Source organism: Nyctibius grandis, chromosome 26 (assembly GCF_013368605.1).
Source record: "Nyctibius grandis isolate bNycGra1 chromosome 26, bNycGra1.pri, whole genome shotgun sequence".
Classification (NCBI taxonomy): Eukaryota; Metazoa; Chordata; class Aves; order Nyctibiiformes; family Nyctibiidae; genus Nyctibius; species Nyctibius grandis.
Genome location: NC_090683.1, coordinates 3,395,316 through 3,419,364, shown reverse-complemented (window position 1 = coordinate 3,419,364; position 24,049 = coordinate 3,395,316).

The window sequence follows — 24,049 nt, the reverse complement described above, 5'->3', positions numbered from 1 at the left end:
GGCTTTTATAGCACATGGATGGGGAACAGTCTCTGCCTTTCATAGGAGGGAGCTGCTGGGTAGATCTGGGAGCAATCTGACCTCTGTCCATCTCAGCAGTGTTGCAGTGAAGCTTTATTCCTTCTGTTGCTGTTTCTGGAGGAAAGCTGGCAGCAAAAGCAAAGGGCACCTTCTCTGCTGCTCACTGCAGATGCATCAGTCAAGAGCTGAGGCTTATTTCCCTCTCCCTGGATGGTGAGGCTTTTCCTCTACAAAGATTTTTCACATCTGGCAGTGCCCAGCCTTTGCCAGCCTTCATGCTGCCCACCCCAGGACAGGTGATTTAATTCAGGGAGAGCCTTTGGATTTATTTTCTGGCTCCTGACAGGCATCTTGCCAAGCTCCTCTGGGAACCTCTGGCTCTCCTTTTCCTTTCCTGCTCTTTTTTATCCATTCCCCTGATGATAACACAGTGCAGAGGCTGGTGGTGCCAGGGCAAGGGTGGTGCCAAACTGCTTCACTTGTCCTCCAGCCGTTGGTGTTGGAGCTGGTTGCAGTTGTTGGAAGTGCCCCAGGGACATGATGTGGGGCAGCCGACGTGCTCTGAGCCTGGTGAGGGATGCAGAGGCTGTGCATCCAATTTCCCTTCTTGCAGAGGTCAAACAGCCCTGGGGAAACAAATCCCACCTGTCTGGCAGGGCCATCTCATGGCCTGTTGGCAAGAGGGTATAGGAACTTGTAGCTCCGATTGAGAGGAGGCATCATGGGACTGCTGGGGAAATGGATCTAATAATTTCCCTACTGACACCTGCAGTTACATGAGAAAATGTAGTGAAATGCAGAGATGGGGAGGCAAAAGAACTCTGTCTCAGCTGGTGCATGATGGCTCCCTGGAGGGAACTCTCAGATCTTGTTTGGTGTAATTCTGGGCATCCAAAAAGATGGAGTTTCTACCTCTTCCACACTCAGGAGGCTAATTTCACAGGTTAATACTTTTCCTTACTGCTCAGCCTGGAACATCCCGCCTCTGTTTTCACACACCCAGCTCAGCCATGCTGCCTTTGAACTCTCTTCCACCATAAATATTTCCTTTCTTTCCTTGGCACCAACGTCCCTCGATATTTGGAGCTTGCAATTATCTCCCTGAAGCTGAATCATCACAATGCCAGCTGGAACTGCCTCACTGCAGCTCGCTGTGGCTCCCTCCTAGAAATTGTCCCTGCTCTCAATTTTAAGCTTTAAGCTCCCTCCACTGTGTCAGTAACTGAGACTAAAACTCTTGTGGTCTTGCAGCAGTGCTGCTGGTGTCCGTTCATTGCCCCATGGGATGGAGGAGTTAAATCACCTCATACTGGTTCCTCCTCTGTGTAGTGGTTGGGTAAGACACTGTGACCGTAGTAGAAACCATGGCACATTACAGCAATGGACTAATTCCAAGGCTGGACGGAAAATAGTTGACCAGTTTGGATGTTCAAAGTGTGTTAATGCTCCAAATTGGGATGAGAATGCAGAACTTTTCTCACACTGGGAAGAAAAAAAAAGAAAATCAAATCAGGCCAGACAGTTCAGGGATTCATGATGTCTCATTTTGCCTTGGACCACTTGTGTCTAAATATTTATTTTATTTTACCATCATTAGCCATTAGTGCCGAAACATCTTTTGAACCAGAAAACTAGCTTTTCACCTCAAAGCAGCTGAAACCAAATACTCGGATGATTTTAAAGCTTTGCCAAATGTCTCCTTGAGGTGAGAAATACACGGAGGAGCCATCCACTCCTGTGCAAAGCTTCAGTTTAGGGGGAGGAAACATCAGTCCCTGGAAGAACAGGAAATAATAGATTTCCTGTGGAGCCACTGGTCTGAAGTGAATCCCGTCGGTCCTGGCAGAGAGGGCTGGGGACACAAACTGCTGCTGCTGGGCCACTCGAGAAGGATTCCACTGCAGCTCCCGTGCTAGAAGGGGTACATCCTTCAGCATCAATAATAGCTACAGGTAGAGAGATAAAGATGAAGAAGGGAGATGTGGGGATCAGTCCCAGCAGGTGTCTGAACCCTGTGTGAGTGCCGTGGCATTTCTCTGGGATTTACCAGCTCTGACCTCGCGGTGGAAGTGCTGCTACTTTTCCTTGCTATTTCATTATCGACTGAAGGGATGTTTATTACTGATCCCCAGGAAAGCATAAAGTGCAAGGTGAGTAACTGCTGTTCAGAAAAGCCAGATGGGGTTGTTCAGTGAGTCAAAGCCAGTCCCGAGTGTTTTGGTTTCCAACCTCTCCCTACTCGTCTCAGCGACTGTGATGTCCACGTCAAGGGATGGGCTGAGAACCGGACATCCAGGTGACGGTGGCAGTCTGGACCTTGGGGCTTTTCTTTCATGCTCAGCTGTGATGTTTGGGACCAGGGAAGCTCACAGCAGATGCCAAGCATGTTGCTTCTGTTGTAAAGTGTGCAGCAACTTCTTTCTGGCAGAGGCTATCATAATTTTTGTTGAGTTTTCAGATCAAGGCTGTTCAGCCCACAGTTACTCCTAAGTCTTACACCTTAAGAGGGAGCATCAGTTCTTTTAATTGACTTTGTGATGAACACACAGCAGGGAATGTCAGCTTGTCTCCTGATACAAGCCCATGGTGTACTGCATGACACCATCACTGCCAGGACCACTGCTGGCTTCTGTCTGGCAACAACAAAAAGGGATGAATCCAGCACCATTCCGGTCAGCGAGTCCCTGGAGGGCATCAGGGCCAAGCCCCTGGGGCTCTCTGGAGGGCAGCAGGTCTCTCTACAGGTCACTGCCCCGATGGTAACCTCTTCAAACTCACTCCTGAGTTCTAATGCCAGTGTGTCTGCCTACCTTCCAGCCGTTTGACATCTTGCTATGCCTTTTCTTTACTGGATGAAAAAGCTTTTCAGAACCTGGTATTTTCACCTTTGAAGATGCTCATCCACTGTATGCAAGTCACCTCTGTATCTTCTGTGACAACTAAATTGTCTAAATGACAATGCCTGGAACCAAAGTACTTCTGTTCACAACACCACTTACGGACCCATTGCTCTCTCATACCTGATGAGCTCTCACAGGGACGATGGCATGACAACAGATTCATGATGTGCTGGGTCTCGTCTGTAGCTTATTCCACAGCCCTGGTTTCATGGTCTTCCTCGGCTGCCTTCTTGCTGGGGTCTAGGAGGTGCATCAGAGCTGGCAAGAGTTGGGGCAGATGGACCCTCGGGGGTTTGCAGATATTCTGGGCAGTTTGTAAGACACTTATCTGCTAATAAAGTAAAAGTCAGGCAAAAGGCAGTATTTTGTGAACTTTGAGCATCTCTTGTTGTCAGTAGTTGTTACTGTTTTAAGTGAGTGACAACAGGAGTGACCGTGACATAGAAACCTGTGCCAGGCCATCATTACACAGTGAGCAGTACTGCTTTGGCTGGCTGCTGCAGTCAGCTCCTCTGCCCAGCAGTGTGGATTTGAAAGACTCTTTATTTTGCCCCCTGAGAAGGAAAAATCCCAGTGGGTGACTGCCGGTACTCTGGGTAGGATGGGATTTATCTGACCCATGCTGGCAGCCATAAACAACCTGGTGTCCCCAAACCCCTCCACTGTCAGAACAAATCCAGTTAATGGAGCAATATCATTTCCCCGAGATTTTACCTCCCCCCAACAGCCACCTAAAAGAGGTCAGATGAGTCTCTTCCAGCACAGAAGTGCTACGGACCTGTTGTAAAGGGATCCTCGTGATGTGGGGACACTGCAATTGCCTTCAGTGCTGATAACTTTGAGGATCAGGGACTTGGTATCTCCCTGAATCACCCTCATTTTGCTACAAGAAGTGTTATATGCAAAAAGGTCTGCTCACCGTGACCATCCATGGGCTCCTGTGCACAGAGCAGAGCCAGCCCTCAGGGTTGAGGAGCACAAATAAATCAAGTCGTGCACTGGAGAAGAGCCCAACACCAGCTGTCTACCAGCGTGCCCCACTCTGCGTGACATTTGTTCGCTTGGCATTGGCTTCTCAGGTGCTTTGAAAGCCCTTCCTTGCCCACCGCAGGGGAGTTTCACGGTGCAGCACAGCAAGACACTTGACATCTCACTCATTTTTGTTTGTGAAGCTCATTTAAATTGCTGCAGCTCGTGAGCACCTGTCAGTCTCATCGCCGGGGGCTAACGGGTGGCAGGTCTGTTGTACGCAGGGTATTTTTAGCTTGTAGACACCCAGAGGATAACAAAACTGGCAGCTGAGCCAGCTTCCAGTGGGAAGGGGAAGCAAACGCCCCCGGGGATATTTTCCCCCTGGAGAAGAGTGGCAGAAAAAAAAATCCCCTCCTTGGAGGGTTTGTTTGCTAAAAAAAACTTTCAGTAACCTTGAGCTGAAAGTTTGCACTGAAAATTGCATCCCTAAGCTGCAGTGACTGGTGGTGGAGCAGCAGGACCCTGGGTTCTCTGCTGGGCCCCTGGCCCCATAACCAGCTGGTCTCCAATGCCAGGAGTCGGTATAGAAAAAAAAAAAAAACAAACCTAAAATCCTCCTTCTCATGCCTGCTGGTGGTGAGAAGACGAGCTACGGAGCAACACCACCTCCTCCATAAAGGCTGGTCCAAGTCGCTGTCCTGGTTTAGCCCAGCAAAGCAGTTGTTGCTTGTCAAGGGTGGCCAGGGCAACGTAATTCCTCCCACATCGCTGGGAGGTTGTGGTTGAGAAGATGCTGGAAGGGCCAAGAGCTGCATGTGGGACAGTGGGGCATCGTTACGCAGCTTTGCCAAGACCCATACTCAGACCTATCATCAGCCCTGTTTGCTCTTCAAGCTGCAGCTCACATCTCTTGCTTCCCTGGAGCTAAAGTTTTCAGAAGCTTGAGGGAAAAAACCAGCTGAAAACTTTTTGTAAACTTTGTGTTTATTTTTTTTACTGCAGGATCAATAGAGGCAGAGAAAGAGAGCCCCTGTTATTGAAGAAAGCCTCACCTAATCTCAAGTCATTTTCAGTACATTTTTGTAACCTCCTCCTGTAAATAACTGAATCATCTTCAGTTTGGGAGGTAGGGAAAGGCTATCCTCAGGCAACCTGCTTGTACTGTTAAAAACCTGGCTACATCCTGGGTGATATTAGCAGTGGTAGGGAAGAGAGATGTGCATTCACACTCCGCTGGTGCATAAAGCACCGAATCCATGAGAACACCAATTTTCTAACATTATGACAGGAGCAGGGTCTGCCTTAAAACCTCTTTTGGAGGTGGATGAAAGAGGAGGACATGGGGAATTACAAGGATGGATGGCTGGGACCAGCTTCTGCTCATTGCAAGCCTCTGAGTCACCTGGAATGGGGACGTGGGATCTTTGGCCCTCTTATCGGTGGCAATTTCTGTCCTGAAGTCCAAGCTGTGGCATGGGGAGTGGGGTGGGAGTCCAGATTCAACCCCATCTGGGCCAGGAGTGACAGAAAGTTATTGCCACCTGCAACTGCCTTCTAACATGCATGAAATGAGCTTGTTGGAGCTCAGCCCCCTTTTAGAAAAGCTCTGGGCAGTATGCAAAGAGCCACTGCAGCACTTTTAGCCTTGCACGGCACCGGGTGATGGCCAGCGGGGACTATCTGGGGGTACCAGGGTGTGCCCTGTGGTTCAGGGGCTGTATGTTCAGACCTGCTCCACAGCAGCTGGAAATGGTTCAACAAACCATCAGTGAGAGAAAAATACACCTGCAAACACTGGAGAGAAACTGAGGACTGGAGGACACAGAGAGCTTATAGACCATCTTCACACATGGGGAGGATTGATCCTTGTGCCTACACATATGTGGAGATTCCCCAGTTGTGGTGGTTTTTATGTTCCTGAGCTGATGGTTGGGGGCAGTTCTCCACCTCTCTCTCCCTTTACCCCTCTCTGTGGCTGCACAGGGTCGTGTCGAAGTTCTTTTTGCTGCAGCATTTCTAACGCTTGCTGTCTGCCAGTGCAGTGCGTTAGAGTCGGAGGCTTGAGAGCATCAAGCTGCAAACTGTGGCTCTTTGTGCTCTTTGCGCTGGTGGGTGTTTGGCCACTCAGTCTAATCGTTGTCTGATGGCGCAGAAGCAGTGAAATCTAGATGGCGGTTTATGATCACAACATTACTTAAGAGGACTTGATTGCCTCAGCGGATTTGTTACTGAAGAGGTGCTTTGACCGTGTGTGTGTGTGTGTGTGTGGTTTTTCTTGATGGAAAGTGATGAACTAAAAGGTTCCTGTTAGATGTATGCTCCCTTGCTGCGTTCGGCTGCAGAGACCTCTGTAACTGAACGTAAAGAAGAGGAGAGGTCCCTGATGTGGGTTTGGTTTGGCGACCTTGACAGTGTCCATGCACTGAGGAAGTTAGACAGGTCATTCTTCACGGGTATCACAAAAATCCCCTTGTTTCATAACAAATTCTGCCCTCATTTGATAACTGCTTCCTTCAGCAGTCATAACTCTTCTTGCTTTGTGCCAGGAAGCCAAATGCACGGGGCAGGACAAATCCGTAGCTGATGTGAATCAGCCTTGCACCATCGACATTACCTGGGAAACACTGATTTATTGCATCCAACCCCGTTGGTTTACGGGAGTGCAGGGAGGAAAGCACAGACACCAAAAATAAAATTAAAGGTGAGTGCGGCAGTTTTAACGAGAAACTGCTGCGGAACAACCATCAGACTTTATTGCCAAGGCAGGTAAATAAAACACAGCCTTACGCTGTGAAGAGCCCAATCCCCATCATCCATCTGTTGTCAGCAGCTCTGGATCCGCGGGAGGGTGTTTACATCTAAATGACTGTTAGATGGAGATTGAGGATTTTGCAACTGCAGGATTTCGGTGAATGTTTGCAGCTTTTTCTCTTGCTAAATCAGAAGGGAAATGTTCATTTTGAGTAGAGTCCCAGCAGCAGGACTGCAGATGAACTGGAGCAGAGTCAGTTCAGGGCTGCGGGTGCCAGCCTGATGGAGGGACCCCGAATCGCTTCTCACCAACAGAAGCTCTTATTTCAGATCCCTGTTAACACACTTGGTTTATTAGGGAGTTGTCACTGCTGCACACTCTTGTGCAGACTTCTCCACCCACTCCGGATCCTGCAGTTCATCTGCAGCGGTGCATGAGAGCAGGCAGAGAGCAGAGAGCACACAGACACGCAGTGATGCTGCAGCCCACGTTCAAAGCACTGGCAGAGAGGAGCTGTGGTGTGAAACTAATGTGAGAGAAGCCAGGGAGAGCACGGAGGTTATGCATGGCTGGAGATCGATAGGGCCAGAGCAGGAGAGGCTGGAGGGACATGTGTCCGTGCCCGGCTGGTTTGGTTGACCCGCTGTTTTTCTGCCTCAGTTCCCAGTGTCAGCGCTGGAGCAGCTCCTGAAGTCCCCCGTGCAGAGTGGATCAGGATGGTGCTGCCAAGCTCTCCTCGTTCAGAGACTGCCCAGAGGTTTTTCAGGATTAAATCAGGTGCATTTGCTCACTTCATCCACAGCGGCTGCTCGCTCCCTTGGGGTGTCCGGCGTGGTTCCCTCTCAGCTCAGGCACAAGCCATTAGGCGCCCAGGAGAAGCTCGCTGCTCATTCCTGTCCATTAGCATGGTGCCTGCCTCCAGGCATCTCACCCTGCGTGGGCAGCACTTGGGTTTACGCTGGCAAAGCAGCCCTGGGCAGGATGCCTGGACTCCCTGGGTCACCACTAGCCCAGCCCCATGCGTGGCTCCAGGCCCGAGTGGGGAATGGGTTTCAGGGTGCTGCTTTCAGCCCCATGGCCAACCACCCCCCTGTCACACCTGGCTTGTGATTCATGAGCACCCCCCTGCTCTCCTCCTCCCCGCTGCCTTGTTACTGCCCCCAAACTATTTCTGTGCATATTTGATTGATGTCAAATGCAGGCTTGGGATCTTTCTGTTCCTGCTCCTCATCATTTCTAGCAAGAGCAGAAAGATTGATCCTGTCTGTCTGAGTTATTACTCTGATGCCTGAAGGCCTATTAACACCAGGAGGGGGATGCTGCTGTCATCTGTGAGTCTCTACGGTGCTGTCAGAGATGCTCCTGCATCGCCTTCCTGCAGCAAACACAGGATAAGGCAACTCCCACAGCCACAGGGCAGCTGGAGCTCGGCCCTGGGGTTGAGCGGACGGCTGAGATGTGAGCTCGGGTCCTCATGTCGCAGTCGTGCTCCTGCCCAGCGTAGGACGGGTCGCAGCAGAGGTCCTTCACACCACGTAGTGCATTGTCCAAAAGCAAGTGCTAGGAGAAGCACACAGAGGTGTGTTCCCAGCCTCCAGCTCTTTGTGGCTTAGGGAGTTTGTGAGACAGAGATGGTTTCTCTGTGTAACGACTCTCTGAATTTCCCTTCCACATGGCTATCTGGTCCCCCTTACAGTCCCGCAGACGTAGCTGGATCTCCTTGCCACAAGCTCTTGGGGACACCAAGTACCTTCCTGACCTCCCGCACGTCGACAGACTGCACAAGCTATGATACAGCTTTTATTAGATAAGACTGGGCTTAACTTCTATGCAAGCCTTGGCTTTGGCCCCAGGGGCACCAGTGTTCCTATGTGGGAAAACTCTGGTTTTCCATTAGAGGCAACAAGCCAAACCCCGCTCCCTCCTGGCCATTCTCTGTGCCAGGCAGCAGCAGAGCAGGGTCCGTTTGCTAAAGCAGACAGTGACAGGCTCCTGTCGATCAGCCTGTAAGGCAATAACATCAGGCAGGAGCTGGGCTAGGCAGGGATTTAGCCAAGAATAGCTGTGTTAACAAAATACTTAATTCAGATCCGCAGCAAATTGCCTCTGGCTTCAGTCGCCGGGAGGCAGCCGGCACAGAGCTGGAGCAGCGGCCAGCTCAGCCCAACTAGGGCTGACTCTGGTTTTTGGACCCAGCTGGCAAGTTTGCGAGGCTTTTGTGCAAAGACAGCTCCCCCTTCAATGCTGCTTCCCGCTGCTGATGTTGTTTTGGGTAAAGGAGAGTCGAGCCCACAGATTATACCTTAAGGAGGGTGGGCAAAGTGTTCCCAGTGCAGAGGAAGAGGGGACTGGAAAGCCCCAGGGGACAGTTTAGAAGGTGAATGCCAGGGTTGGCAGGTGATCCAACCTCAAAACAGCAAATTCTTCCTCAATAGGGAAAGGCAGGAGGTTTTCAGAAGCATTCAGTTGATTTTGGAGCTGAGCGCTGAGAACTGGAGCCTTTCCCAGAGGCAAATCCCACGGCTTTGAAATCAGTTCCCACTGAAATTCCCAGAATATTGGGAAATAAGCCAGGGCAGCTGTTTGGAGTCAAACACCTGCACATGTGACTCTTCTGATGTAGCTTGTCTGGAGGAAGATATTGTGGAGCAACTGTTTAAAAACAGCCCTGCAGTCTCAGCCTGCATCTCTTCGGGTGCTGGGCTCCGATGCCTCATGCCATGGACCAGGGGATGGCTCTGGGCCATTGCACAAGGGTTCAACACCCCAAGCCCTGTCCTGGTGGCAAAGAGATCCCTGTCTCCTTCTCACTGCAGCTTCCATATGGATTTTAAATGCATTTTTTTCTGATGTTATGCCTGTCCCAAGTATGGGCAAAGGGGAGCAGCAACCCCAGCTGGCAGTGCGATAGGAGCACTGTTTTGAACCAGCAGCTTCCTCTAGCCATGCAAAAATGATGATTAAAGTGGGACAGAACAGGACAGCTTAACCTAAGAAGCATCCCAGGTCTTACAGAGCATCAGCATGGATGTGTAACCACATACTATGAACTACTGGGTATTTACTGCTGCGGGAGTTTTTCATATCTCTGATTACACTTGTGGAATTAATTCCCATTTAGTCCAATTTATTAGCAGCTAGTAGGCTCTTTGTAGCCCCAGTGAAAAATAGATAATAGGGCAAAAATTAGGTAGGAGTGGTAATTGTAATTAACACATAAAGCATATCCAGTGAAGCACACTGATAACAGAAAGGTATGTAAAGGTAAATGAAATCTCTGCAACCCTCTGCTGCTGGTTACCTGCTGAAAAAGGCTCTGCATTCAACACATATTTTGAGGTTGCAGCAGATGATGTTTTTTTTCTGGATTTATAACTGTGAACAAAGAATCAAAGGGCAAAAAAGTTCCCATGGAAGAGCATAAGTCAGAAAAAAGTTCATGCTTGGGTCTAAGTCATTTGCATCCCAGTGGGGAAAGGGGGAGCAGCCTTGGGACGAGCGTTCCTCTGGCCACACTGCAATGGCCAGTGTTCCTGCTCCTTCTCTTTTCTGCATTAATGTCTGCCTAAACAGTCAAGTTTGGGATGTTTTAAAGATAAACTTCATATGTAAGAAATGGAGAATGAAACGGGAATTGAAAATGAGCAGGGGTGGTAAGTTAACAATTCAGTAATTACTAGAGGAAGATAAAGGTAGCAGGAAATGTCCTTAGGATCACACTGCGCCTGCTGAGTCTGACTTTCAGCTCCAGCTCCTATTTATCACCCGTCTAAGAGGTGTTTTAATGCTCTGTCACACTCACCCATGTCTCTATGCAGACCAAGAAATTCTCCACCCATGTAACATAAATTCACAATTGGATTTTCACAGGTTTTGGTTTCGAGCGACAGCATGGCTTGATTTGAAGATCCCTGCATTTTATTATATTTAACCTGATGTTAAAGACCCTGCAGCATCTTTGCATCTCTGGCATTACCCTGCCGGAAGGAAAGGGAGAAGCCGACAATAAACACTGTGTTGTCCCTGTGCAAACAACAAGATGACTGACTGCAGCATCAGTTTTTCTCAGCTGTCAGCAAAGTTGTCACGGATTCCCCTGCTGAACTTCTTACTGTCAGAGCAACAAGGTAATTTCTCTCTCCCTGCTCCCAGCCCTGCATCCCAGAGCATCTCCAGCATCCTGGGCATGCCAGGAGGATAAGGATGGCTCTGCATGGGCCTGCATGTTGGACTCAGCAGCGTTCAGCACCCACCAGGTGTAGCAGAGAGATGCGAGCTCACGCTCAGAGGTTTGAACACAGAATCACAGAATCACAGAATTGTTTTGGTTGGAAAGGACCTTTAAGATCATTGAGTCCAACCATTAACCCAACACTACCAAGTCAACCACTAAACAATATCCCTCAGCACCACATCTACTTGTCTCTTAAATCCCTCCAAGGATGGTGACACCACCACTGCCCTGGACAGCCTGTTCCAGTGCTTGACAACCCTTTCTGTGAAGAAATTTTTCCTGATCTCCAATCTAAACCTCCCCTGGCACAACTTGAGGCCGTTTCCTCTCATCCACAGCAACCATGGCCAGTCCGAGCCAGGAGGGAGCATTGCAGGGCTCTTCCCACAGCTTGGAGATCTGTTGTGGCAACTTCATCCTGGAAGTACCAAGAAACCCTCCCACCAAAGCCCTGCTTTTCTTGTGGGTGGAGATGCTCTGGTATAACCTTGACACCTTTGCTGGTGACAACCGTGACATGTGGCTGGGGTGGCAAGGCTCCAGCTGCGCTCCCCACCCCATCCCATCTAGGACCATGCTGGGTTTTCTCAGAAGCATCCTCCTTGAAGGGCCACTGGTAAGAGCAAACCAACCTGCCTGAAGGGATGTTGCTGTGTGATATGGAGGCTCTTGCATTGCATTAGGCTGGACGTGGGTGCAAGCATCCACACGCCCCCGCTCCCAGCATTTGGGATGCTGAATTAATGTGATGCCTTCAATTTCACAGGTGTGCAAGCATGGCTCCCCCAGGAGCTTGCTGCAGAGCAGGAGAGAGTTCATGGAGATCATCTTTGCATGTTAACGAAATTAGAAAACCTGATTATTCCACACAGAGTTAATGGGTTACCCAGGGAGGCAGCAGGAGCTGGATAAAATCACGGCTGGGTACAATCCTAGAGGGAATTTCCATCTGATGCCACCTCCAGCTCTCCACAAGTCTCCTTTTTGGCTGCTTTTCAGGTCCTTTTCCTATGCAGCTCCTGTCATCTGTAACCGCCTCTCAGCTTTGCTGCCACCCCTTCTAAGTTTAGATCCCATCTCCAGGCCTCCCTCTCCTCCCTCGGCTGTTGACTCTGTTAATCAGCCAGGCGTTTCCGAGCACCGCGCTGGGAGGAAAGATGCTCCGTTCAGGGTACGTCTGGCCTAAAGAGCAATAAATATGCTGGGCGTTCACCTCCAGCCGATTAACGCTCCTCCTGTCTGTGTGATGAAATTACAGTGCAGGGAAAGCCTCCAGGACCAGGAGTCTGCTTTACCTCTGCTCTTCTCTCCCCGGAACATGGAGAGAGGAGCTGTTTGAGCTCACTGAGATGTGTCGATCTATCCAGTGCTGTAAAAAACGAGCAGGTCTCCATCTCCTTTGGCAGGAGCCCAGATGCTTGTGTTTAGCTGCTGCAGGTCAGCAGCCTGCCTGGCCTCTCGTTTTTCATTTTGAGCTGGCCACCAGTTCCGTGGCTGTCAGAGGCAGCGGGTTTCCAGGCGTGGGGGGTCCCAGCAGGCATTGGAGGTTCTGCCCTGGGGATAAAAGGGTCACGGTGCTGTTGCTTCTCTGTGGATGTATCTCCCTGGAGCTGTCCCAGCCAGGAGAGCCTGGCAGCACAGGCACTTCGATCAGGTTGTGCAGCTTGCACCAGGAAGGTGTTTCTGCAGAATCACAGAATCAATCAGGTTGCAAGAGACCTCTGGGATAAGTTTTCTCCTATTTATTCCTGTCCTGGATGCTCAAGCAGTTGCCTGTGCTGCTACACATCATCCATGTGTTGTTCTGGCTGCTGCTGTTTCAACAGGAGCTTTGACTTCAGACGATACCCAGTGCTGTCCGGGAGCTGCGGGATCCTTCCCACCGCACACCAGGAGCTGCCCCAGAGCAGCGCAGGTCCTGGCGCAGGAGAGCTGCTCCACCAGCTCAGGAAATCCTCTGTGCAACAAGAGGTGCAGGCATGTGGCATGCAAATACCCCGGAGAAGACCATGGGGTGCCTTGAGTCTGCCCTCAGCTTCTCCTCCATGGATATGAGGCTTTGCCAGCAATTTCCCTTCAGGTGAAATGAGCAGAAGGGAGTTTTCCCGGTGAATTAAGAAAACAAATTTTGTAAGAATTGTACTGGGAGGTGAAAGCAATTTAATAGAAAAAAAAAAAAAAGGGAATTGGGTCACACCCACACCACTTTTCCAGCACTCAATATTTGCTGGAGAAACCCCACAATGAAAGCCAGCCTCTTGCACTCCAGTTTCATCAAGGACCCGTGCGAGCGAAGCTCACCTTGCCTCTCCTTTTTGATTTTGAGTAAACGAGGAAAAAACAATCTCTCCAGCACTGAGACACTGATGTTCAGTCATTAGTTTTCAATTTGGAGGCAATCAAGCTTGCCAGTGCTGCCGTGGCCTATTGCTCCGTGCCGTGCATGCCAAGGCTGGTGCCAGCAGTGCCACTCGTGTGATTTCCAGCATCACTTTCTTTTTGCAGGAGGATTGGAGGGACGGGGAGGATCAAGGGATGAGGTTGCTTAAACCAAATAATTCTTCGAAGGGAAACCAGCAGCTCCGCAGGTTAAATCCACTCTTGGGCAGTGAATGAGGTGAAGAAAGAGAGAAAGAGGATCCAGATGTGGCAGGGAGGGTCTGGGACTTCAAAGCAGCTGCAGGGGAAAGGCAGGTCTGGCTCAGCCACAGACAGAAGGCACTTGGGTCTCTGGATTTCTCTCTTCCCGTTTCATTCTTTTGGATTATTTTTTGCTGCTGCTGTGGAGAGATGCCAAGTTAGAAAGCTGCCTCTGCTAGCGCACTGCTGCTACCCAAAATGGGTGCCTTGCCAATATGTCCTTGGGATCCCTGCTTGGGCTTAGGGGAGGTGAAAGCAGCTCAGAGCTTCGAATTAACCCAGAGGTGATTGTGCAGGAGGAACTGAGATGGGGAGGGATGTGTCAGGGCATCCTCAGCTCTCGTCCTGTCATAGCCATGAGCAGGGGGGAAGACGTGACCTGTAGACTGAGGTGATGAATGCAGAACCCCCTCCCAGACTACATCTGTTCCAGGACTTGTTAAAAATAAATCTTAACTGAAAATTTACAAAACTAAGAAGAGTTTCGAGGTTTTTGATTCCAGGCCAAAACATCTTTGGTTTTCAGCAACTGAAAGCTTTGCCAATAAAATAATGCTTGGGGTTTTCATCTTCCAGAAGGAAAGAAAAACAAGGAAGAAATAGATACTTTATTACAGAAGAAAAGAATAATCAATCTCCAAATGCTTCTCAAGGGAAAAAAAATATTTTTGACTGACAGCATTTGGTGAGCCCTGACTGAATTTTTCCTTTTACTGTAGGAAAGAGATGATAGAGAAAAGAGAGAAACACCATCAACCTGGCCAGGGCATCAGAGGATATTGTATTCATTTATATTGTACATGAATATTATTGAACTGCAGAAAAAATCCCACTCCTTTGGGTGAAGTGAGTGGTGCAGATGCTTTTAAAAGTGCATCTCTTTGGAAACGGGAATGGCTATTGACTGGAGCGGGGAGACCGTGCAGAGCAGCGGGTATTGGGGACAGATAGCGAGAACATCGGCCAAACTCCAAAGTCCACGTTAATAAAAGCTCATACATAAATACAGATGACAGGTATCGATTTTCCTCTGCAAGCTGCACACTTTCCCCTGGCTAATGAAATGCAGCCCCTTCTTTAGAGAGAGGTCGGCAGTGTGGTGTAGCCGCAAAGGTTCAACTGTGTGGGAAAATAAATAATGTTCCTCTGAGAGGAAAATGCAGCTGGTTTGCCCAGGTCTGTACCCGCTGGAAAATGTCTGTTTGAGGCTGGAAATATGATTTCAGACAAAAGTGTTTTGTGTTATGAGCAGTGCTGGCACACACCAGGGTGTGCAGGGCTTCTGGGGGAAATTGTCAGACTCACCTAAAATCCAGAATGACTTTTTTCTCCTTCAAGCTTGAAATATTTTGCTGTGATATTTCAAAATTACATGATGTGAATCCCTCCCAGGATACTGGTCTAGGTGGGAATTTGCTTCCAAAACTGTTTTTTAGGTTTGTGTTTTTTTTTTTTTTTGGACAGCCTCTCTCATCCACTGAGGAATAGCTAACCCCAAAATAAATTCAGTGCTGGGGAAAGGAGAGAAAGAAATGCTTTACTTGAGCTTCCACCCCTTTCCTAAACCCCAACGATGTTCTTGACCTGTGCAAGTGTGCAGCGTCAGAGTGTGGCTTGGGTGGCCAAGTTTGGCAGATCAACGTGCAGCAGCACAAGACCATCCTCCTGCAGCAAAAACTGGGAACGCAGTGTCTTCCCTGCTCGCTTTAAGGAGCCCACGACACTGTTCGTGCACAGAGCATCACGATGAAAAAAAGACTCTGACTCTCTGCACCATTCACGCCCCGTCCTGCAGTGCCCCGGTTGCCTTCAGCGCAGCCCCACGCTGCAGGAGGGGGACCGCTGCGATGACAAACCCTGCCGCAGCCGCCTGCCATCCATTAGGATTCCTCTCACGCCCTGCGATCGCCCTCTCTGAACGCGATGAGAGTCCAGCCGGGGTTTTCTCCACAGTTGCTTTGCAGCACGGGAGAGCTCGAAGCGAGCGGCACCGGCACGCTCTGCTTGCAGCGGCGCGGAGCTGCTCGCTCAGGCTCGGCTGGGGGAAGGTTGCAAATAACAACGTGAGTTTGATGGAGAAACCACCTGCCCTGTTTGTAACGGTGTCACTGGCTGTGCTCCTCCTGCTCGTGGTTTGCTGGGTACATCCCAACCTTAGCTATGCTGCGTGCCCAGGGAAAAGCCTCGTTCAGGCTCTTCCTTGATGCATCTTTGTCTTGGCCCAACAGCTTCAGTGGATTTTAGCTCACCTGCTAAACAGGCTCTAAAGCCAGTTTTTCCCTCCTTCCCCAGCACGTTTTACTTTCTCAAAGACTTCTGATCCTGCACAGCATCGCAGTGGCGGAGTTAAGGGTATTTGGAGGATGGCACTGCTTTGGTGGGCTGGTAACAGTGTCTAAACAAGCAACAAACATCCTCTGAGTGACCTGCCCTTCGTTAGCATAGTGCTGTGGGTGGCTAAATGTAATTAAACTCCATCAAAACCCCACGAGGACGTCACTCGAGGCTGGATTTTGAAACCAGGCGTCCCAACACCTGTCTGCTTCCCACTCTCCCTCTGCTCCCTGTGCTGTGCCACTGCAGAGAGCCACGATTGCTGCTACTTTATCACACCATCAAGCCAAGAGGCACTAATTACCCTCCAGCGAGGGGGAGAAGGGCACAGAGCCCGCAGGGAAGGAGCCTGCGTGACCGTCCTGCTCGCTGCCTGCTTAGCACCAGGCTGTGATCTCCCCGGGAAGGCGAGCCGTGGTTGGGGGCGTGTGAAGTTTCTGCCTCAGTTTTCATGCACCGGAGGCAGGGGAGCTGGAGGAGCCCGAGGATGGGTATTAGCGAGTCACTGCGAAGCACCGGGAGCACGGGGCTGGACATCAGGAAAGGGAACACAGTGCAAACCCACCCTCGCAGCACCTGAGCAGCCCCTGAGCCAGGAATAACCCATTTCCTACCCTCTTGCCATGCATACGGGGTGTCCCCAGGGTGGACCCACTGCCTCTGGTCATACCCAGGGTGCTGGTGGCCTGGGACAAGAGCAAGACCCTGATGGACACTGGCAGCACCCTTCATCATGGGTGCTCTGGATACAGATGTCTGCTTATAGGTGCTCTCAGGAGTGTGGGAACAGCTAAATACACCTCCTAACCAACGCAACAGGCTTAATTTGTCCCAGGGAGAATCAGCTGAGGCATGAGGGAGCTATTTGTGCTGGGGATGAGGAGCAGATGTGTCCCCTCTATGGCCTCAGAGCCACGCTGTGATTCAGCACCGCTCGCCCAGGGCTGCGGCTCAGGCACCCGGAGAGCCCCGGGATGCCGGTGGGATGCCGGTGGGATGCCGGTGGGATGCTCCGGGGTACGACTGCGCTTCACCGAGACGGACAGCTCTGCGCGGAGCACGATGGCACTGTCGGGTAATTAGCTCCTGTTTACATCCGTTAGGTGTGCGATTAGTCTCCTATTAATGCAATTAGCACTGTGGTGTTAGCGTGAGTATGTAATTGGCGCAGAAGGCAGCTGCAGTTCAGCTGCTGAGCGTCAAGCAGCACCTATTTGGGGGTTTTTCTGAGCACGGTGAGAAGGGACGGCTGGTGGTCACCTCTCCAAGTGCAGGACAGGCTGGTTTTTGTACAAGTCCCTAGTTGTGCACCCACACATACTGCTCGCTTGCTCCAGATGCAAAGCAAAGCCATTTTCCACCCTCTGTCCTCGCTTCAAACTCCCGGAGTAGTTTAGGGGAGCTGAGGAGAGGTGTCCCAGCCCCTTCCCAGAGCTGCGGGACTGGGGGAGCTGGGGCCCATCCTTTTAGGGGGTTAGAGGACCAGATCTGACCTTGGCTGGATGCAGATCCTGTCTCAAAGCCTTTTATTTCCCAGGGCTGTGCGGATGTCAGAGGTGACGGTCCATCTGGTTGCTGTGCCAGCGGGTGTTGAGGGTGGACAGGGACATGTCTGCCCACCCCGAGCCGTTCCCTGGCCCCCAGCCCATCTTGGCAGGTTATCAGCCCCTGTCAAAGCTTGGCTTTTGGTGAGACAGTCTGACAAAATACCCTGTTCGCCTGCCGACAGTGGACACCGTTGACATTTCGGGATGCCGGGGACGTGGAAGGAGAAGGGCAGCATGGGATGGGGATGGGCTATGGAGGGTCCATCTCCATCCCACCCTACCAGAGGTGTCACCTTCGCGACCACCAGCCCTTTTGGTGGACAAACCAACAAGCCGTCTGCCTTCTCTGGACAGTTTCTGTGGTTAAGAGCTGAGCTGATGAAGCTGCGGCAAAGCGAAGGTCTCTGCCGAGCGCTCGCTCCAGCGAGGATGTTTGGCTTTGGGAAAGCTGCTGACAATCTTGATTAACGGCCTCTTCATCTGTTCACGCCGGTGATAAGCCATGAGAGCTCTGGGCCGTTTCAGCTCTGTAATCAAGAGGGTTTGAAAGAAGTAATTTTCTCCTCTCGCAACCTGGTTAATTCTCATTTAATTGCTACCCATTTTGCATAGCTTTCCCTCGATTGCCATGGCATTGGCTCCGTGCTCCCTCCTCTCCAGCGGTGCTTGACTCCTGTCTTGTTTTGCCAGGCTGGGATTTGCGATGATTCGGGTTGTGTCAGGGCCTTCAAATATCTCCACGCAATTTAGGTGTAACTTGCCTGAGATGCAGCTTTAATAGAAAAAAATCTCTGGGGACTGGGCTGGGCTTTGTTCCTTGCTATCACACAGTGTATTGGGGCATTGCGTTCGGGAAAATGAAACAGAAAAGTGTAGGAATTACACACACACGGGAAATTTTAGTGGCAAGAAACACACCTTTCTGTTGGTTAATAAAAAAACAACCAGGATTTAGTATTTAAGCAAAAAAACTTTCTCCCGTGGCTCAGAAAAGGTGGATGAAGTATTTGCAGGCTGACCTGAACTAAAATATGTGGGTTTGGCCCATGTTCAGGATGGTTTTGTGTGCAAGGGCTAACACCCTGGAGGGAAGGCATTAAATGCCTCCCTGCCACTGAAACACAGCAGCTGATGAGAGTTTCCATGAGGAGCTGGGGACAAGCACCCAGGTGGACTCAATCGTGTCCCAAGCACCTGATGCTGCATGGAAGCAGCAGGGCTGCTCCGGGGGGTGGTGGGGTGTGATTGGATCGGGTTTGTAATGCACGTGTCAGGTCTCAGCTGGGCTGGGGAGCGGGAGATGGACCCAGAAACACAGAAATGCTGGAAGCTGGCTGGTGATGGGCCATCCCCGGGGATGCTGAGGGTGAATGGGAAAAAGCACATGGTGGCATCTCCGAGCTATCACAGCGAGGGACTAGCAGCCACCGTGCAGTGGGAAGGGGAGGTAGCAGCTAAATTCAAGGCTGCACCTGCACAGGACACATCAGTGTGGGTTGGTGACTGCCCTGAAATTGGTTGTGGGCTGCTCTTGACCAGGCTGGGCAGTCTCCAGACCCTGTGCTAGCAGGGCATGCTGGTGACCAGCTGTGCTGGCCCAGCTCATCTCCCTGTCGCCGTGTGTGAGCTTTCTTGGTATCAGCTTGCGATTTTTTTTATTGCTAGTAATCAGATGAGTTTCCCACAGCACCACCTGGCACAAAGGCAGCAGCCAGAAAGATCCCTGCGTGGAAAGCTCTACAGCACGAGCTGTTCCCCATCGTGAAAAAAAAGAGATATTTTATCTGCTTAGTCCATCGGTGGTCTCTAAGCACATCTTAACCACATTAATGCATTAAAATATATCTCCCGTTAGCCACCCAAATCATTTTCATTAGACTCGTGCATTTTTATTACTGTGCCTTTGGGTTAGTGATGGAGCACTGGTCAAACTTCAATAAGGATGTCATTGTTCTACCCTATAATCCAAAGCTTTTCCTGAATATCCCATCTTCTTTTCCTTTTGAGCCAGCAGGCACAGTCACGCTGCTTTTTCCTGGCTTGTACTGAGATCCTGCTGCTGTGTTTGCAGTGTATTTCATTTACACGTGCTTCTCAGGCTGAGGGTTTCCTTCCTTGAGTTCCTCCAGGTCTCTGGCTCCTGCTGTGCCAACAACCCCTCTGCAATCAGGAACGCTGCAAGTGCTAAGCCAGGACTTCCCTTCTTGTCCTGTATTTCACGTACTCACAGGCTTCTCCAGAGCCACCAGCTCCTCAGGACTCTCCAGCCACACTGCTCAAGTGATGCTCCTCCAGAATGGACCTCATCCAGCCCTCCAGGCCTCACACAGCACCCCTGGAGCTGCAAGCATAGGACAGGAGACGCTGCTAGTTGCAACACGGCTGGATCATCCACTCTCCCAAAGGCTGGTTTCATCCCAAGGAAAGCCGAAGCCTTTCTGGAAGCAGAGAGATGCTAACAATCTCTGGCAGCTGGAGACAAATCTTTGGTACTGAGCCACGAGTCCTGACACCTTGTGATCAGAGCTCAGCCACACTCAGCAGACAGACCCCGAAGACTTTGTGCTGGCTGAGCTGTGACGGCCATGTCACCGACACCATGTGCTGGACAGGTGAGGACCAGTCATTTGTGATTTGCTTCAGTGCAAAAATGGGGAGGCAGCAAATGAAGCAGCCAGGGACCGCGAGAGGAGATGGACCTCTGGATCTCAAGCACTTGCCACCACTGCTGGGGGACCCCACTGGGCATTGGTGCCCATGGACACAGCGCTGAGTGAGGAAAATTGTGACCCTTGTCCTGCTGCACCCAAAATTAGGGTCTCCTGCTGTGAGAGCCAGGAAGGGTGGCTTGATGTATCAGCAAGCTGGCTGGGAAGGGATACTGCTGCTGGAGCAGAAAGCAATCATGTTTGAGGGATCGTTGGTTGGGTCAGTATGGGGTCCGTCCTGCTGGGGCTGTTTCCTCCAGGGCAAAAGGGGCTGTGGGCTGCTGTGAATGGTCCTGAGCCCCCCATCACACTGATGTCTCCTGAAGCAGGACTCAAACCTGGATGACTGGGGCTGGAGGATGCTCTGGAGGCACAGTCCAGCATCTCCCTATACAACACAGTGCAAATCCATGCCTCAGTTTCCCCTACTAGCAGGAGGCTCAGCAGCGGATTTGAGCAGCCTAAAAGCAATAGTTTCCCATGGGAAGTTTTGCCTGACAGGGAGGAGGGCAGGGCAGGGGAGCTCGGCCATGGTGCTTGCAGGGGCTCTGCTGGTGCTGTGATAGGAGCAGGCTGTTGGGGACTGCAAGGGGCCAAACTATTCCCAAAGAAACCTGGAATACCTGGACAACCCTTGGTGTACATCCCCATGGGAGCATCGCTGAGGGCTCCAGCTGGGAGGATGGACTCGGGTGTGGGTGACCACTGCGGATAGATCCACAGCCACAAGCATGAGTGACTCTTGGTCGTGGGACTGACCCATCACTGCTCCTTGCAGATGCCCATGTCCAGCACACTGTGGGATGCACACACCTCTGCTGCCTTCAGCACAGCCCTGGGGCTGCTCGAGGAGCGGCCACAAAAGCCTTTTCTCCAGGGCTGAACAGACAGGCTCTCCGATGGGATCTGTGGGAGCCACACTTGCATCTCTGATCTTTAGATTTCCTCCAAACTGGAAAAATACAGCCCTTTGAAAATTTCATGAGGGTGGCAGAGAGCTGCCTGTCTCTCGCCGCCACGCACTTTTGAAAGCCGTTTAACTGTGACTGCAGTGACAAATATCAGCGGGAGGCTCGTGCTGGGGGGAGCGCAGCGAGAGAGAGGGCATCGGAATTAGAGGATGAAATGTTTATTTGGGGGTTTGGCAGCGCTGGAAGGACGACACATCACAGGCGAGAGGCATCTTGGAGCGGACAGTGCTGAAAGCCACAAATTAGCCCATCGGGCTATAAACCACAATGAGATTTCCTCTCCCTCCCCACCTCCCACCCCTTCCAGGGTCGTTGCCAGCCTGGGAAGGTACAGAGAGGGTTAAAGACCCAGGAATGGCCCAAAGCTGTGGACAGCCAGACAGAAATGTGGTGTCTGAGCCAGGACAGAGGAAAGCGAATGATAGTCCAGCTTGGCTTTAAATACAAATGATAAACCCTCACACTGATGGATCATGCCCATGGTGGTGGAGCAGGAATAGGGAGGTCCTGGCTCTGGCACTGGGGATGTTTGCTTAGGGCAGCCTGTCTGGAAAGAGGGATGAAAGCTTGGATCCTCCATCAAGGATCAGGATCATGAGCTTTCCTCTCCCTCCTTTCAGGCTCTGGAAGGCAGGTTTTCTGCTTTGCTGGCTCTTGGTTTGCTGGGGATGTAGCGCAGGGCAGCCAGGACTGCCGAGCTTTGACCCTGGGTGGTAGGGCTGAGGCTGGGGAATGACTCCAGGGCTGGAGACAACCCCCATGGTGGGTTTCACGTATTAACCCAATAAAGAAGCTAAATTAAATTCTACCTCTGTGTGCTGGAGAGGCTCCTGTGAGTCTGTCTGACTCCCAGCCCGGGATGTCCCATAGCACCACGAGGTCCCATCCTCGGGGTCCCACTTTGCCTCTCCCAGCCCCGAGAGGTGCCAGGATAACATCAAGGGTTAATGCAGGATTATCTCAAGAGGCTACAACCTCGTCAAGAGCACAGGATTGGCAGGTCATTAATCTTGGAATTACTTGATAACTTTAAATACAATCATGTAATCAGCAGGAACCTGTAATTATTATTTATGTGCATGGTGCTTACCAAATTACAGCTCTCTCCAAGGCTCTGTGTGATGAACAAATTAATTCTGCAACGGAAGAGCTTGACCAGAAAGAGATGTTCGTGTCTGAATTTCACTTGTAAACATTGATGTATGAAATGAAATTCGAGTTTAATTGGCCCTCCCTCCTGCTGAGAAGCACATCATTACATTTTTATTCTCTCTTAGCTCAGCTGGCGAGAGGGAGCATCACAGAAAACTTGGATGAGTTTCTCTAGCCCTGATGGTACTTGCGTGAGAGACCCATATGGGGTGCTCTTCACCCGCCTTGGGTGAGATGGTGTTGATACCTTCATGGAGAGCCTGTATCACACCTCCATGCTACAGGCATGTGGGCTTGGGGTAGAGGGGAGACAAAAAAACACCGTCTGCCCCGGGTGCCTCTGGGGCCAGTGGGATGCTGAGCCCACTGCAGCGTGAGGATGCTCCCATGGAAAGTGGGGAGGGGCCATGCTGGGGTTGTCTTTCCCAAAAGATAAACATGTCCCAAAAGTCCTTGTGAGAGGAATCGAAGTAATTTTAATCAAACAAGGCTGAGAATACACACACTTCTCCAGCTACAGAAAGCAAAGTCATGTCAGTTGGAGCAGACCACCAAGAGGAGAAGGAAAAAAGAGTGACGTGAACACAGATGCTTCTGTTTAGGTTTCTTTCTTTGGTTTTTCAATTTCCAGCTTCTTTTCCACCAAAAATGACCCCGCTTTAGAAAAAAATCCAAATTGAACACACACCGCATCACTTTTTGGTAACATCACTCGTACATACGATGAAAAAAGCTCCCTGGGGCATTTCCCCTTCTCTGTAGCCAGCAGATCTTTATTAGCTCCTGCCAAAGCACCGGGCAGAGAAATCAAACAACTGACCCACGGTGGGGACATGCAAGTCTGCTCCTTGTAGGGCATCAGCAGAAAGTGTCTGTAAAGCTGGGAGCTGCCAGTTTTCCCATTGTGTAACTCTGGGGGTCTTTTTCTCACCCATATATTGGATAAGGGGCAGTTTCTGGGACTGTTGGTGATGGATGAGCTTGTACAAGGACCAAAACCTGCCCCATGTGCAGGGTATGGTCTTCATTGTGGTCACTCCATCATACTGGGAGTTGTTGCTGCTCCCAGCACGTTATTGGAGGCAATGGGGTATGTCTGGTTTTGGCTGCACTGGAGACATGCAGGTAGGAAATCTCAATGGGAGGGAAATGGGAGGAATTTGCTTCAAACTGTTGAACTTCTCAAATGTTTAAAGAAAGAACCTGGAGGTTTTTTGCCTATGCCTCCCTTTAAAGAATAAAAGAAAGATTTTATTCCTTTCTGGTGGTGCATCCTGAGGAAATCACAGAGTACTACAATTTCAAAGATGCTTAAATCTCCCCAGGGCAGGAAATACTTATGCCTGTTCTTTATATTGGGGAAACTGAGGCATGGAAGTGTGAAGGAACTCATACCAGACTCTGTAGGGTCCCAGTGGCAAAATCTCTGGGATGCAGAGAGCAGACTTGGCCTGTAACCCCTCTGGCATCCTTCCCCTGCTGAAGCATCCCCAGACCTCGCGTGGGACAAGGAAAATGTGGCTCCAAGGAGGTCAGGGCAAAACCCTCCACCTTGCACGGACCTCGCTGCTCAGCTGCTTTCGGTGACCACATGAAACAGGGCATTGGGGGTGGATCAGAGACTTGGCAACTGCACAGGAGATGATCTGAGGTCCCCAGCATGGGGAGGGAGGCTGCCGCTCCTCCAAGGCACTTAACCCCAGCGCGGGAATGATTTGGCCCCATCCCCTGCGTAAGAACAAGGAGCAGCTTTGGCACTGAGCCTGCCCACACGGGTAAAAGCAGGGCAGGGAGGAGGGGAGCAAAGCCACGGCATGG